The sequence below is a fragment of the Candoia aspera genome, chromosome 2 (genome assembly GCF_035149785.1).
Source record: "Candoia aspera isolate rCanAsp1 chromosome 2, rCanAsp1.hap2, whole genome shotgun sequence".
Lineage (NCBI taxonomy): Eukaryota > Metazoa > Chordata > Lepidosauria > Squamata > Boidae > Candoia > Candoia aspera.
Genome location: NC_086154.1, coordinates 57,593,742 through 57,605,959, shown reverse-complemented (window position 1 = coordinate 57,605,959; position 12,218 = coordinate 57,593,742).

The following is a 12,218-nucleotide window of genomic DNA, read 5'->3' as shown; positions in this document are numbered from 1 at the left end:
ATATCTGGGGCTGCATTACCAAAAGGGTAACTCAGGTAGGGCCACGAGATCTGGGCTGCAAAAATCTGGATGACACTATACGGCAGCAAAGAAATACCGAAATCTTTTTGTTATGCTTTAGTGCGTGACACTTGCAGCCTGGAACTGATAGCCCTAAGGAAGAACTGAATGGCTATGGAGAGGAGACTTAATCCTGTTTCATTTCTTCCTTGGCTGCTTTGATCTTGCAAATATGTTGCTTTTCTGGTTTTCTGGCTAGTCTTCAGAAAAGAATAGTCTAGCCTTTCCTAATCAGGCATCACCCAGTTGTGGGGGACTGCACCTCCAAGAATTTTCTAGCTTGCATGGCCATTATGCCCGTCATTATGTACTTTATTAGGTCAATATGGTGGCTATTTTGAGAATGCAGAAGCTCCCTCAGCAGCCATTCTGTAAGTGTTCCATAACATGTTCTCAAAATTCCAAATATGCCCAGCAGTCTTCTGCCTTAGGGATGGTCAACTCAAACATAATCAAAACCACTTCTCCAAAACCTAGTCTATCAGATTGAATTGAAGTATGTTACAAAAAACCACCTTTTGCCTTCAGGATATACTATCTAAATATCCCTACCGATAAGCAATACCAACTGATCACGTGGACTGCATACCTAGAGGGCCTTTCCTACTAGATCGCTCCAGTAGCATCACAGAGTCATGTATGTGAAATGGGCAGCTATATAAATTAATTAATTAGTTTGACCCACAGCCTTGAGAACAGAATCCCCCTCAAGAATATAGACCAGGTCTAGGGATAGCCTTAATTATTACAGAACTTGCCTCCTTCCTTTCCTTCAGGCATACCTAAAGAACTCTGGATATGTGAGAATGTAGGACAGCACACCTTTCTGGAAGGGGCTAGAGGATTCAGGGCAAATGTTTGCTCAATTTTGTGATGAATCTGGCCAGCCCCATTAAAGCTTCCATGAACTTAAAATACTTGGGCACTCCATCCCAGTACAGTTTGCATATGTTTCCATAAATATCCTTAAGAATGTTTTACAACTGACCCTCATTCATTCTTCAGTTAATATTATGACAATTATTTCTGCCAAACCCTGATGCTGGATCCACACATCATGTTGAACTATGATTTGCTTTAGTCTTATTTTGTTGAACAAGCCATAAGGACCCCATAATAACCGCATTTACAATATTATTAAAGTATATCCCATGCTTTAAAGACACAGTAACTGGGTTCATATGACACACTAAGCTGATATCAAAAAACCCACATCAGGACTTACCACCTGGCTGTCTAATGGGGTACCTGGAGTTACAGTGAGCTTGCTGACTTCACAGGTTGGTTTGCTTTATCGAAGGACTAAGGTGATGGCAGAAGCCATATGTGGTATAATTTCTTCCTATGCAACTCTTACTGCTAAAAAAAGACCTCCTCTCCATATCTTTGATATATTCAGAGCAAGTTCTCTGCTATTAATTTCACAGCTCTATTCACAAAATAAATAATAATAGCAGCCCCCACCAGAATCTTCAGCTTCAATTTTTAAAAAGGCAGTCTCTAGGCTTCTTAGTCATGGAGATATTAAGACAAGCATAATGCCTCCTTTAAGAACTGGAGCATTGGTGATTTCTTGGAGTGATTTGTATATTCCTGGATAGTGGGAAACTGACCTGAGTGAGGACTAGAGAAGCAGCTCTTTGTAACTTTAGCCTGTGATCATATTGCTCTGTAACATGAGATTTTTAATTTTGACTTAGTGGATTGTGCAAACCCAACCAATTGCACCTTATTTAATAAATCACGGTTGAGCAACCTATGACTTAGCATAATACAGTAGATGAACTTGGTCATGGTATGTCTTCTTAGAGGTTTTCTGCTCAGGGTTCAGCAGCCAGCCAGCCAGCCAGCCGTGGCCTCTTCTACTGTACACCACTCCATTTCTCTTCTTCCTGGAACAGGATCTGGTTTTTCCCCATTCACAGTCGGTGTTTTATGCCCACTGAGTAGGAGCACTGGTCCGTCCCCTTAAAGTGTTTGGCCCTAACCTTTTCTTCCATCATGGGCTCACTCAATTTACTGATACTTTTCTTTCTTTCTTTCTGAAAATGAGTTTATTGTTCCTAAGCACATTAGCTAGCCAGGATTCTCCAGTCAGATGACTTAGCTAAAGTCTTAAGACATAAGCAATAAAAGAGAGAAATGGCATAATAAAAGGGAAAGGCTGGTAAGATACTGAGAGGACTCTGCAAACAGAATCCCCGCATTTATTCAAAGATCTTTCGTTACTGGAGCACAGAGTGGTAACTCGCTAGGCCAAAGCCAGCTGACAGCTTCATGGGGGTGGATGAAGTAAATGAATCAAGATTAGGTACTGTGTAGGCTGCAGTGCTAACTTTCTGCTGAATAGCTTATACAAGAACATGTGCATTTTAAAGTTTCCTACAGACCCTTATTATCCCAGCACATCATTAGCATAGATAAAAATAGCATAAATTAGTGCAGGAGTTGAACAGCTTGTATAAAAGCTCTGAATACATTCTTCCTCCTCCTCCTCCTCCTGCTCTTCTTCCTTGTTCTTTTGGGAAAACATCACTGTTTTTCCCCCCTTCTTGAAATCATTTGTAAAAATGTGTACCATCCATGCACTCTTTCACAACTTGATCTTCCCTAGCACAACAGAATTCATGCTAGGTCAGGTAAAGCCATGACTCTTGAATGGGGAAAGATCAAAAGATCTTTCAGGGCTGACACTCAGAAAAGAGGAATTCTTGCCTTGCTTATTATGTATGCCATTCCAGCAGTTTATCAGGCCAGAAAATCAATGCATTAAATAGATTTCCAACCAGCATAGGTCAAAAGCTGAGGATTCTGGCAACTGTAGGCCATGGACATACATTTGTCAATTTTCCTGGGGTGGGGTAGGGGCAGACTACAGTTAAGTAATATGTATCCAAAAACACTTTAATATAAGTGAGGGGAATAGAAAACAATAGAAATGGGGTTTCAGTTATTTTTAGTGCTTTATGAAGAGTCTAGGGAGACCACTCACAAATGAAAACTCAACCACACTCAGTGTACTTTGTAGAATTGGTGCTTGTAGGAGTCTGTGAACACCAGTTGGCATGACAGTCCTCTCCCCTAAATGGGGACTTAGCCTGGGAGAGTCATGGCCCTCCTTGGAGAATCCCAGAGCTGCAGGTATCTTCTCACCCCACTTCATTCCCAACACAGTTTGAGGACACCAGGTTGGGGAAAGCTGATGTAGTGTGTGGACAATTACTAAGATCAGAGATCAGGAGCACCTTTTCCAACTAATAAGCATAAGCATGAGCTTTCATGAACTGCAGCTTTTTAAAAAAAATGGTTAGTGGGAAAACATGCTACCAGACTGATTTTTTGCCATCATAAACATGGCTCTCCTCCTAAGTTTAAGCCTATCCAACAGATCTGTAGGTACCAGGAACATAGCAAATGAGGGGAGCTCAGGAAACTAGGGCTAAGCAGAAGAAACAGCCATCACCCCCAGTATTTTAGTTATCCTTCCAGAGTAGTTTCTAACACTCCATCTTCAAAGTTCACTTGTCATGTCTAAGTGCAGAGTGGAGGTGCAGTGCACCAACCAATCCAAAAGGCTAAGATGCTCCACTCATTTTTTTTATCCTACAAAATACAAAGCCCCCCTGCCCTGAACTTATACTTCAGAACCAAAGCTTAATAACTGGGGAACCTGTTACAGTTTGTCCCAGAAAAGCCTTAGAAGGAGGCATCCCCAGGATGATCCTTCTTTGGCTGTGAGATGAAGAGGAGGTGGAGACACTAAAATGTAAGTCCCCAGAGCCCTCAGTGTGTACTTTGCAGCTTAGCACTGGTTTGGCTGATTCATCACAGTAAGGCCATTTTTGGTAGCATCTCCATGGTAACTCATAGTATGTGCTGTAGTTCAGGCAAGGTGAAATCATTCTGTCTACCAAAGCTTCATACCTTGATTCTATCAAATTATTCCCAAACTCCAAAATCTATTTTTAGCAAAGGGAAAAGGAAGGGTAATTGTTCTTCTGTCTTTGAATCAGAATTCTCTCTGTACTCTATGTAGAACATATTTGGGCAAATTGGATCACATTAGGATCATAGGCTCATGAAGCTGGAAGGCTATGGAATCCAACCCCTTGGTCAGTGAAGGCACTGATATTAAAGCACCCCTCTCCCAAGAGAAGCTATTTTAAAGTCCAAATGTCATGATCAAGCCAGAATCACTTCATCCTTCATCTCTGTTGTTTGACTTGTTTCCTAAGTGAAGAACTTTACATTTGTCTCTATTAAATTTCATTCAGTTGTTTTCAGCCATTTCTCTAATCCAGCGTTTCTCAACCTTTTGACCCTGGAGGAACCCTTGAAATATTTTTCAGGCCTCAGGGAACACGGGCACATTCAGGCTCAAATATAGGCCACAAGTTACAAAATCATAGTATTTGTTTCATGTGTAGGCCTGTACAGTATATATGCATTAACAGTGTTCTTAACCTAAAAATAAAGAGTGAAACTTACCTCTGTAATGTGAAGTTGCCTGAATTTGAAATAATTTTTAAAATAAATCATGATCTCCCAGGGAACCCCAAATGACCTCTCATGGAAGCTTAGGGTTCCACAGAACCCTGGTTGAAAAACCCTGCTCTAATCTATCTAGAGGATCTGGTGAGGGGGTATCACCAGAGGAGCAAATCATGAAAGTAGCATTGCCCCAACTTGACACGTTCTATCCATGCATCATAATATGGTATGCACTTCCAACAGTGCAATGCTGCTTTCATCATTTTGATGAAATCACTGGATCCTGTGGAAGAATCCATTGAAATTGAGATGTAATTTCCACTTCTAAGATACTAACTCTCCTACCCCATTCTGGGTAATCTCCAAACCTGATCAGTATGACCTCATCAAAGTCATTAATAAAAATGATCAGTTTAGGAAATTAAAACCTAAAAGACCCTTGAGAATAATCCTCCCCAGTCTGGCACCTTCCAGATGCATTAAAATTATTACTTCTAGAATCCCTAGCAACTCTATTTTCCTTTGAATAGTTAACTCTCTAGCACATACATATACAGGCCCTCTTTCCTTAGTTTTTTTAACTTCACATCTGGCAGAAGAGTTCTGCAGCTTCAGCCCTCTAAACTTCTTTTTGATTTGTAAACTGGACTGTAGGAACTTCCATCCTTAGTTAACATTATGGATTATATTCTGTTAGCACAGAGATGGGGAATGTAGCTGTTAAGATGCCACCGAACTACATATTCTAGCCTCTCTCACTACTGGCCATGCTGAAGGGAGCTGCTGGAAGGTATAGGTCAGCAACATTGTAGATGTACAAGTTCACCTGTGCTATTAAAGCTAGGAAGAGGCAAGAGAGGTTGGGGGAATCCCACATTTTTATCTCAAGTATCTGATCAGTATTATAAAGTTCTTTGAGTAGAGAGGCAGGAAATACATGCTGAAATGTCTCATTATGCCCACCTGCCCAACAAGTAGCACTATAGTAGCAAGTACAACAGGAAGCTTGGGATATTGGATTGCTGTCTTTTCTCCTGAAATATCAACAAGCTAAGGTGGCCAAGAGACTCCCAAAGCAGCCCAGAGTTAATCAAAAAGTCAGACTGAGATTCACAGCAACCATTAGGGTGGTCAGAAGCTAATTCAGGGGTCGCTCCAGCATAGAAGGCTGGAAACTGTGATTTTTAAGTCAATTCTTCCAGGGTGACTTGTAAGTAAATCTGGGTGTCTAGAAATAATTCAGTCTCATGAATTGGGCCTTATTCCCCAAGAGACCTTTACACACAAGGAGGCCTCTTTCTCATTCTTACTCCTTTTTCTGTTTTGGTTATAATTCATTTATAAAAACATTTATAAATAGCTACATAAAAGAAAACAAAGATTGAAAGAGACATTATGTATAAGAATACAATATCATAAAATAGTTTACAATTATAATAAAATTTAAATTTGATTATTTCATTAATTGATTAACTAATCAAATGCATAGAACTAAGTTCATTACATCATCTTAAAAATAACTAGAAGTCTTTATAAAACTGTAACTACTTCCTGTTCCAAAGAAAGATGCATGAAGGAGAAAGAAAAAATAAAAAGGGAAAGGGAAAGGAAAAAAAAGAGAAAGATCAATAAGGACAATATTGGGAAACTACATAGTTTTAAACTCCCTCCCATTCTACCCAACTGATGATTATATCAACATATTTATGAACATTAAAATTGTTTCTAATTACTTATTTTTTTTTTCAAGGAGGCCTTTCTCTTAATCCAGTGCTTTTCTGTTGTTCAGCTGCCAGTCCTCCCAGGGCTGGGGGATCTTCTGGTTCAAATAAGGAGACTTTGGTTGCGTGGAATCCCAAGCTCACTGAAGCCAGCTGCTGTTCTCAGGGAAGTCAGATTGGGAAGGTCTGATTCACCCTTCAGCAGACCCCAGAAGTGAATGGGAGAATGGTTAAAATGCTGACCTTGGTCCTAGCTAAGTCCACCTCCATCATGGTAACTTATTGGAGAACTTCGGGCCAGTCACTCTCTCTCAGCCCAACCTACTTCACAGGATTGTGCTGAGGAAAAAGGAAGTGTGATGGCAATGTCTGGAATTCCTGGAAGAAAGTCAGGATACCAATTTAATGAAAGAATAAACACTTTCCCTAATGAGAACCTGATCTGAACGTGACACCCCACCCAGTCAGGACACATTTGCCCAGTTTTGCAAAATGTTTTTGCCTTGGAGCCTGGCTCACTATTCCGCCCAGTAGAGGGCAGGGAAGAAGATGTACATGACACGCATATCAAACAACTTTAGGAAGGCTTGATTGAAGAATGAGAGCCTGTGTGTTTATGTGGGTGTCAGGCTATTCTATACAGGGCATTTCCTAGTGCAGAGCATTTCAAATGAAGTAATCTTCGTGTCCATTTCCTTCAGTCGTTCTAATGTTTCTGCTTCCAAAAGATCTGGAAAGAGAAATGAATATACCATGATTGGAAAATAGCTGAAAAGGAAGGTGGTTTAAAATGCAGTTTAGAAGGATAATTGCATCTTTAAGGGAAAAAACTGGAAGAAAAAAAATGATTTTAAAAATTGCAGCATAGCCTCCCTTCCTAGGAGGAACATTCCTGTTCAGAGACCCTGCCAAGCCCCAGGCCATATTCCCCAGGCCTTCTGAATGTACATATTCATATGGCTGGCTTACTTTTTTTACTCCCTTAGATTAAAAAAAAGTATCTTTTCAGAAGTCTGAAAAATATCTTGCCCCCTTTATGCTGGTACTTCATTCTTATCCTGTTTGGGATCTTTTTCACTCATCATCTGAGATCATTCCCAGAGAAAGGGGCAATGTTAATGTTACATCATGCCATGGTACTCACTCAGAAGCCAAACCACTAGCTATATTTGGACAACATGCAGAAAAGTATGTGTGCGCGCGCGTGTCAAAACAGTCAAGATGGTGGCTGTGATTTTTTTTTACACGCCTTCCCCATCAATGGCTCTGCAAGTGCTATTGGCCACTGTCATTAGCTGCCACCATTGCCATTCCCTTGCATCACCAGTTGAGGATGGAGCTTGCTTGCTCTCAAACGCTCCCTCCTGCTTCATCCCACTGCCTTCCTCTGCACCTGATCTGCGATACGTCAGCCATGCTAATTTTGGAAAAAGGCTTGGGACTCTTTCAGAAAAGCAGGAGGATCTTCTTCACAATTGCTGCCTGACAGGTAGCCAGCATGTAGCATCTTCACACCTGTGACCTGTAGGTGGGAAAATTGACAAGTGGCTAAACCAGCCCTTCTATGCACCCACCTACATACACAGTAAGGAGAGTGACTGCTGGTTGTTTCTCCTGCTGGCAGGTGATGTTTGATGGGAGGCAAAATGAAGCTAGGGGATCTGCCAGTAGGTACCAAGGCAAAGTCAGGACTGGTGAAGAAGGTAGCACAATTTATGCTCACATTCTTTTCTGCTGGCTCACAGACTGCAGGAGAGCACTCTGGTGTGGCCATCTGCCTGCGCTGTAACTTATAACGTGGTTGGTGTGGTTTAGTTCTGGCTTAGTATACAGTACTCTGCAACCCCAGCCATTGTAATTTGTAAATCATGGGGTACAATTGTCAGCCCTTCACGGTAGACCAGACTAAGAAACCAATACCATAAAGGTCAGGACTTGTATGTAACAGCTAGAGTAACAGTATCTTTCAAGTCTGGATGTGCTTCCCCCCCACCCATTATCTTCATGTGAACTAGGGAGGGGCTCATCTGAGACATTTACTTAAGTTACTTTCTTGCCCTGGGCTCAGGCCCCTTTTAATCTGTTGCCTTGGTAGGGTCTCTTCCTCCTGTCCTTCACGGCTATTCCCTCTTCCCTCTACAATAACTTAGCATGTTGTACAAATTCAACCAATTTTATTGAGCTTTGATAAACAAATCATGAGTTCAAACATTACATGATAAACAAATCATGTAATGTTTGAACTCAGTCACACACTATGGTTGTGTATGTACACACACACAGAAAAGTGCTTGGGAGGGCCAAGAGAGTCAATATAGTGGCCATGACCATGAGACCATCAAAGCCACCATCCTAAGTCTTTTGCCCCTCCCTGAGGATGCCCCTGCTCCCACAAATGCCTAAAAATAATTCTTCATGCCTCTGGAGAATTCAGTCATAGCCCATAAACGCTATCCTTCCTAAGATGTAAGTACATAAATGGGACAGAGCAACCTCTGTGGAAATCTGGGAATGGAAATGTAAGCATAACCATGGGAAAAAAAAATCTAGGAATGTTAGGGGAGAAAAAGGTCTGGAGACAGAGAATATCCAGCAAGAGATCTATGCTGAACATGTGCCAGAAACATAGAATACAGCAGTAGTAAATAATATCCTTCTCTGTCACCATTTAACTCCTGAGCTTCAGTGGAAACTAATTTTGTTTTCCACCTAGCTGTGCTGAGATTAACCTTTTAAAATTCAGCAGGGTCAGAAATAGTATCTGGAAGTGATCAATGATTGCTTCTCCTTTAGTTTTTAGCTGGAGGTGCCAGAAAGGCAAGTCTGCCAGCACCAAATGGTAACAAATACTTTTATTTTCACTCATAGCACTAAGTGATAATATAGTCTATTTGGTTTTGGCTTAGCACATGAGGTAAATCCAGACACTTTTATTTATAAACCTTAGTTTCTAGATTAGCCCAGTCTGTGAGCCAGCATTTTTTCAAGAAATAATTACCAAGCGAAATTCAGCCTGGCATGATGATCCAGCCACTGAGCTTCCTAGCTGTCCAGGACTTCCAGATCTTCACTCTTGGGTCAATGCCTTCTCTCAGTCCTCTCACTCTTCAGGTTGAGATGCCAGGGAGAAAATTCAGGTCTTTGGATCCGTATTAAGTCAGTGTTGATTCCTGATGACTGCCTGGACAAGTCCCTGCAGTTTTCTTGGCGAGGTTTTTTGGAAATGGTTTGCCATTGTCTGCTGACTGGCCCAAGGTCGCCCAGCTGGCTTAGTGCCTAAGGCAGGACTAAAACTCACGGTCTCCCTGTTTCCAGCCTGGTGCCTTAATCATTACACCAAACTGGCTCTCACTGGTAGAAATAGCAATTAATTAATTAATTACAAGCATCAGCATGTTTTATACGGCAGTGTATAATGGGCATATACTGTTTTTAATACATCCTTTTAAACTGTCTATATACCTTATTAACTTTTATCTAAAAAGTAACACAGAATGAAGTTCTTGAGACATAGCTCAGTGGAGATTTTCTGCAATGGCAGTATAATTTTAGATGGTACAGATTGATTTGTTTATTTTCAAAGTGAATTAGAAAGCCTTTCCTTACCAGGCATAAAAGGTCAACTAGTTGTAAATTCTAATTCTATTTGCAGTCCAGGCAGAAACGTACCAACATTTATAACTTCTCAGAGCTGCATTGGTTGAATGATAATGGTGCCACTCAGTCAAGCCACATGTAGTTTGCTAGGGAAATGAAGGATTTATATTTTTGTTTTTCTGCTTGGACTCCTTTTAAAGCACTTTCATAAGGGAAATGTAAAACATTTAAGCTAATTATGGGCATAGATTCCATGCCTGTGTGCATTTTGCTAATGAATATTTTTTTAAAAAAATGTGAGAAGGTAACATTTACACAAAGAAAAGCCAAATTCCACTATTAGCAGATTTAAACTGATTTGCATTGATTTGCTTGGTTTTTAAAATAATTTTTGCTTCTACTGATTACAGCAAGATAAAAAAAAAATTATATCCAGGTTTTTAAAAATGTTTTATGCTGCTAACTATAGAATTCTTAATATTTCTGTTTGTGTAAGAAGTCCAGCACCATGCTGAAATGGATGGTATATGAGCTTGTAAAATCAGATTAGTAAATAAAATCCTTGAGGGAGACCTGGAGATCTCCTATAAGAACCAAGAATCTCCATGACTGGCCAACTTTATAGACATTTTCCATGTGCTTGTAGGCCTATGTATAAACTAATGGAATGAAATCATGCTTTACAAAAAACATCCACGTTTTCTGGGGTGTTGAATTCTCATGTGTGTGCATGTTTGTCTTAGCATTTTAATTTAAATACTGTCCTCCCTGTACTATTTGCATAAATCACCACTGTAATTCCTTTGAACATTTTGCAATATTTATGTATTTTGAGGAACGTGCAAACTTGGAATGTTATCTGAGCAAGACAAAAATAGTTTACATTGTGCATGAGTTTCTGCTTCAGTTCTCAAGTAAATGTTATTTTTAAGTGAATGCCCAGACAGCAACTTCCTAGAGATGTGTTTACAAAATGCTCTAACTCATGATTAACTGAACCATAGTTAATTAGATTAACTGAACTGCCTATGTTCACACAACACACTGAATTATAAACTATAAATTATAAACAGGGACAGGATTTGCACGAGACCAAGCCGCATGCTATCCAGCTGAATTTGCCCAATACAGTCGGCCAAAAACCTTTCAGCCTAGTGTGTTGGGTGAACCCAGACCAACTTGTGGCATGGTATTAAGTCTCAGAAGCCAAGAAGTCTTAAAACATTGGTCTAATTTAGGAACCTTTAGCCTGGGTTCACACATCACAGAGCTACTGGCTGTATTTGCACAACATGGTAATCCTGGGTTTCCTCAATCTATGAATTCATCTCTAAGAATGGTGGCTCACACAACATAAGCCAACTTAGCCAGTTGGATTTCCATGATGCACTAAGCCACAGCCTATCAGAACACATTTTAGCTTTGTGTGTTGAGGAACTCAGCTAGAATGCAGTTTCTTTGGTTTGGTTCTTTAATGAACTGCATGTACCTAGACATCATGGTTTGTACACAATGGAGTATAACTAAACTCAGCTTGTTGTGGCTTCTTCAATAAATCATGGTTCAACAAACCACACTCGATGCAATGTGCAAACCTAGTCTTCTTCATGTACTGAAGTACCTGCTCAAGATTAAAAAAAGACTTTGGTTCTTTCTTGTTGGTTCAAAATAAAATGGAAGGCCTGTTGCATAGGTCTTCCATTTTATTTGATATTTATTCCATTTATTTGCTATTTGATTACTGGGTTCACTGATTATACTAAACCATAATATGGCTTATTTAATAAACCACCCAATCCTAGTTTATTCAACAACCATGGTTATGGAAATCATAGGTTAATGTAGTGTTTCTCAACCTTGGCAACTTTAAGATGTGTGGACTTCAGCTCCCAGAATTCCCCAACCAGCATGGCTGGCTGGGGAATTCTGGGAGTTGAAGTCCACACATCTTAAATTTGCCAAGGTTGAAAAAAACTGGCTTAATGTATGAACCCAGTTATAATGTTCCCCCTTAGTTACCGTTTGGGAAGCAGCCCAACAACTGCTGTAGGACAATTCCAGGGATATCTACTCACAAGTCTGAGTTTGATGAAGCTTATTTCCAGGATCTACCTCATGTGACCCACTTAATGATCTTAATGAATGGGATACAAGCCTTCTAAAAGTTTTACATTTTTATAAATTGTAACTCCTGTAGAAAATAAATCAATATTCTTTATTGGATCAATTACCAGTAAAAATATAGGACAAAACATTATACCTATTAAAATATGGGATGACTCTTCCATAGGTCACAAAAAAGGAGAAAGAGTACATTGTTTATCCATTTTCCACACATTTGAGAAAAAA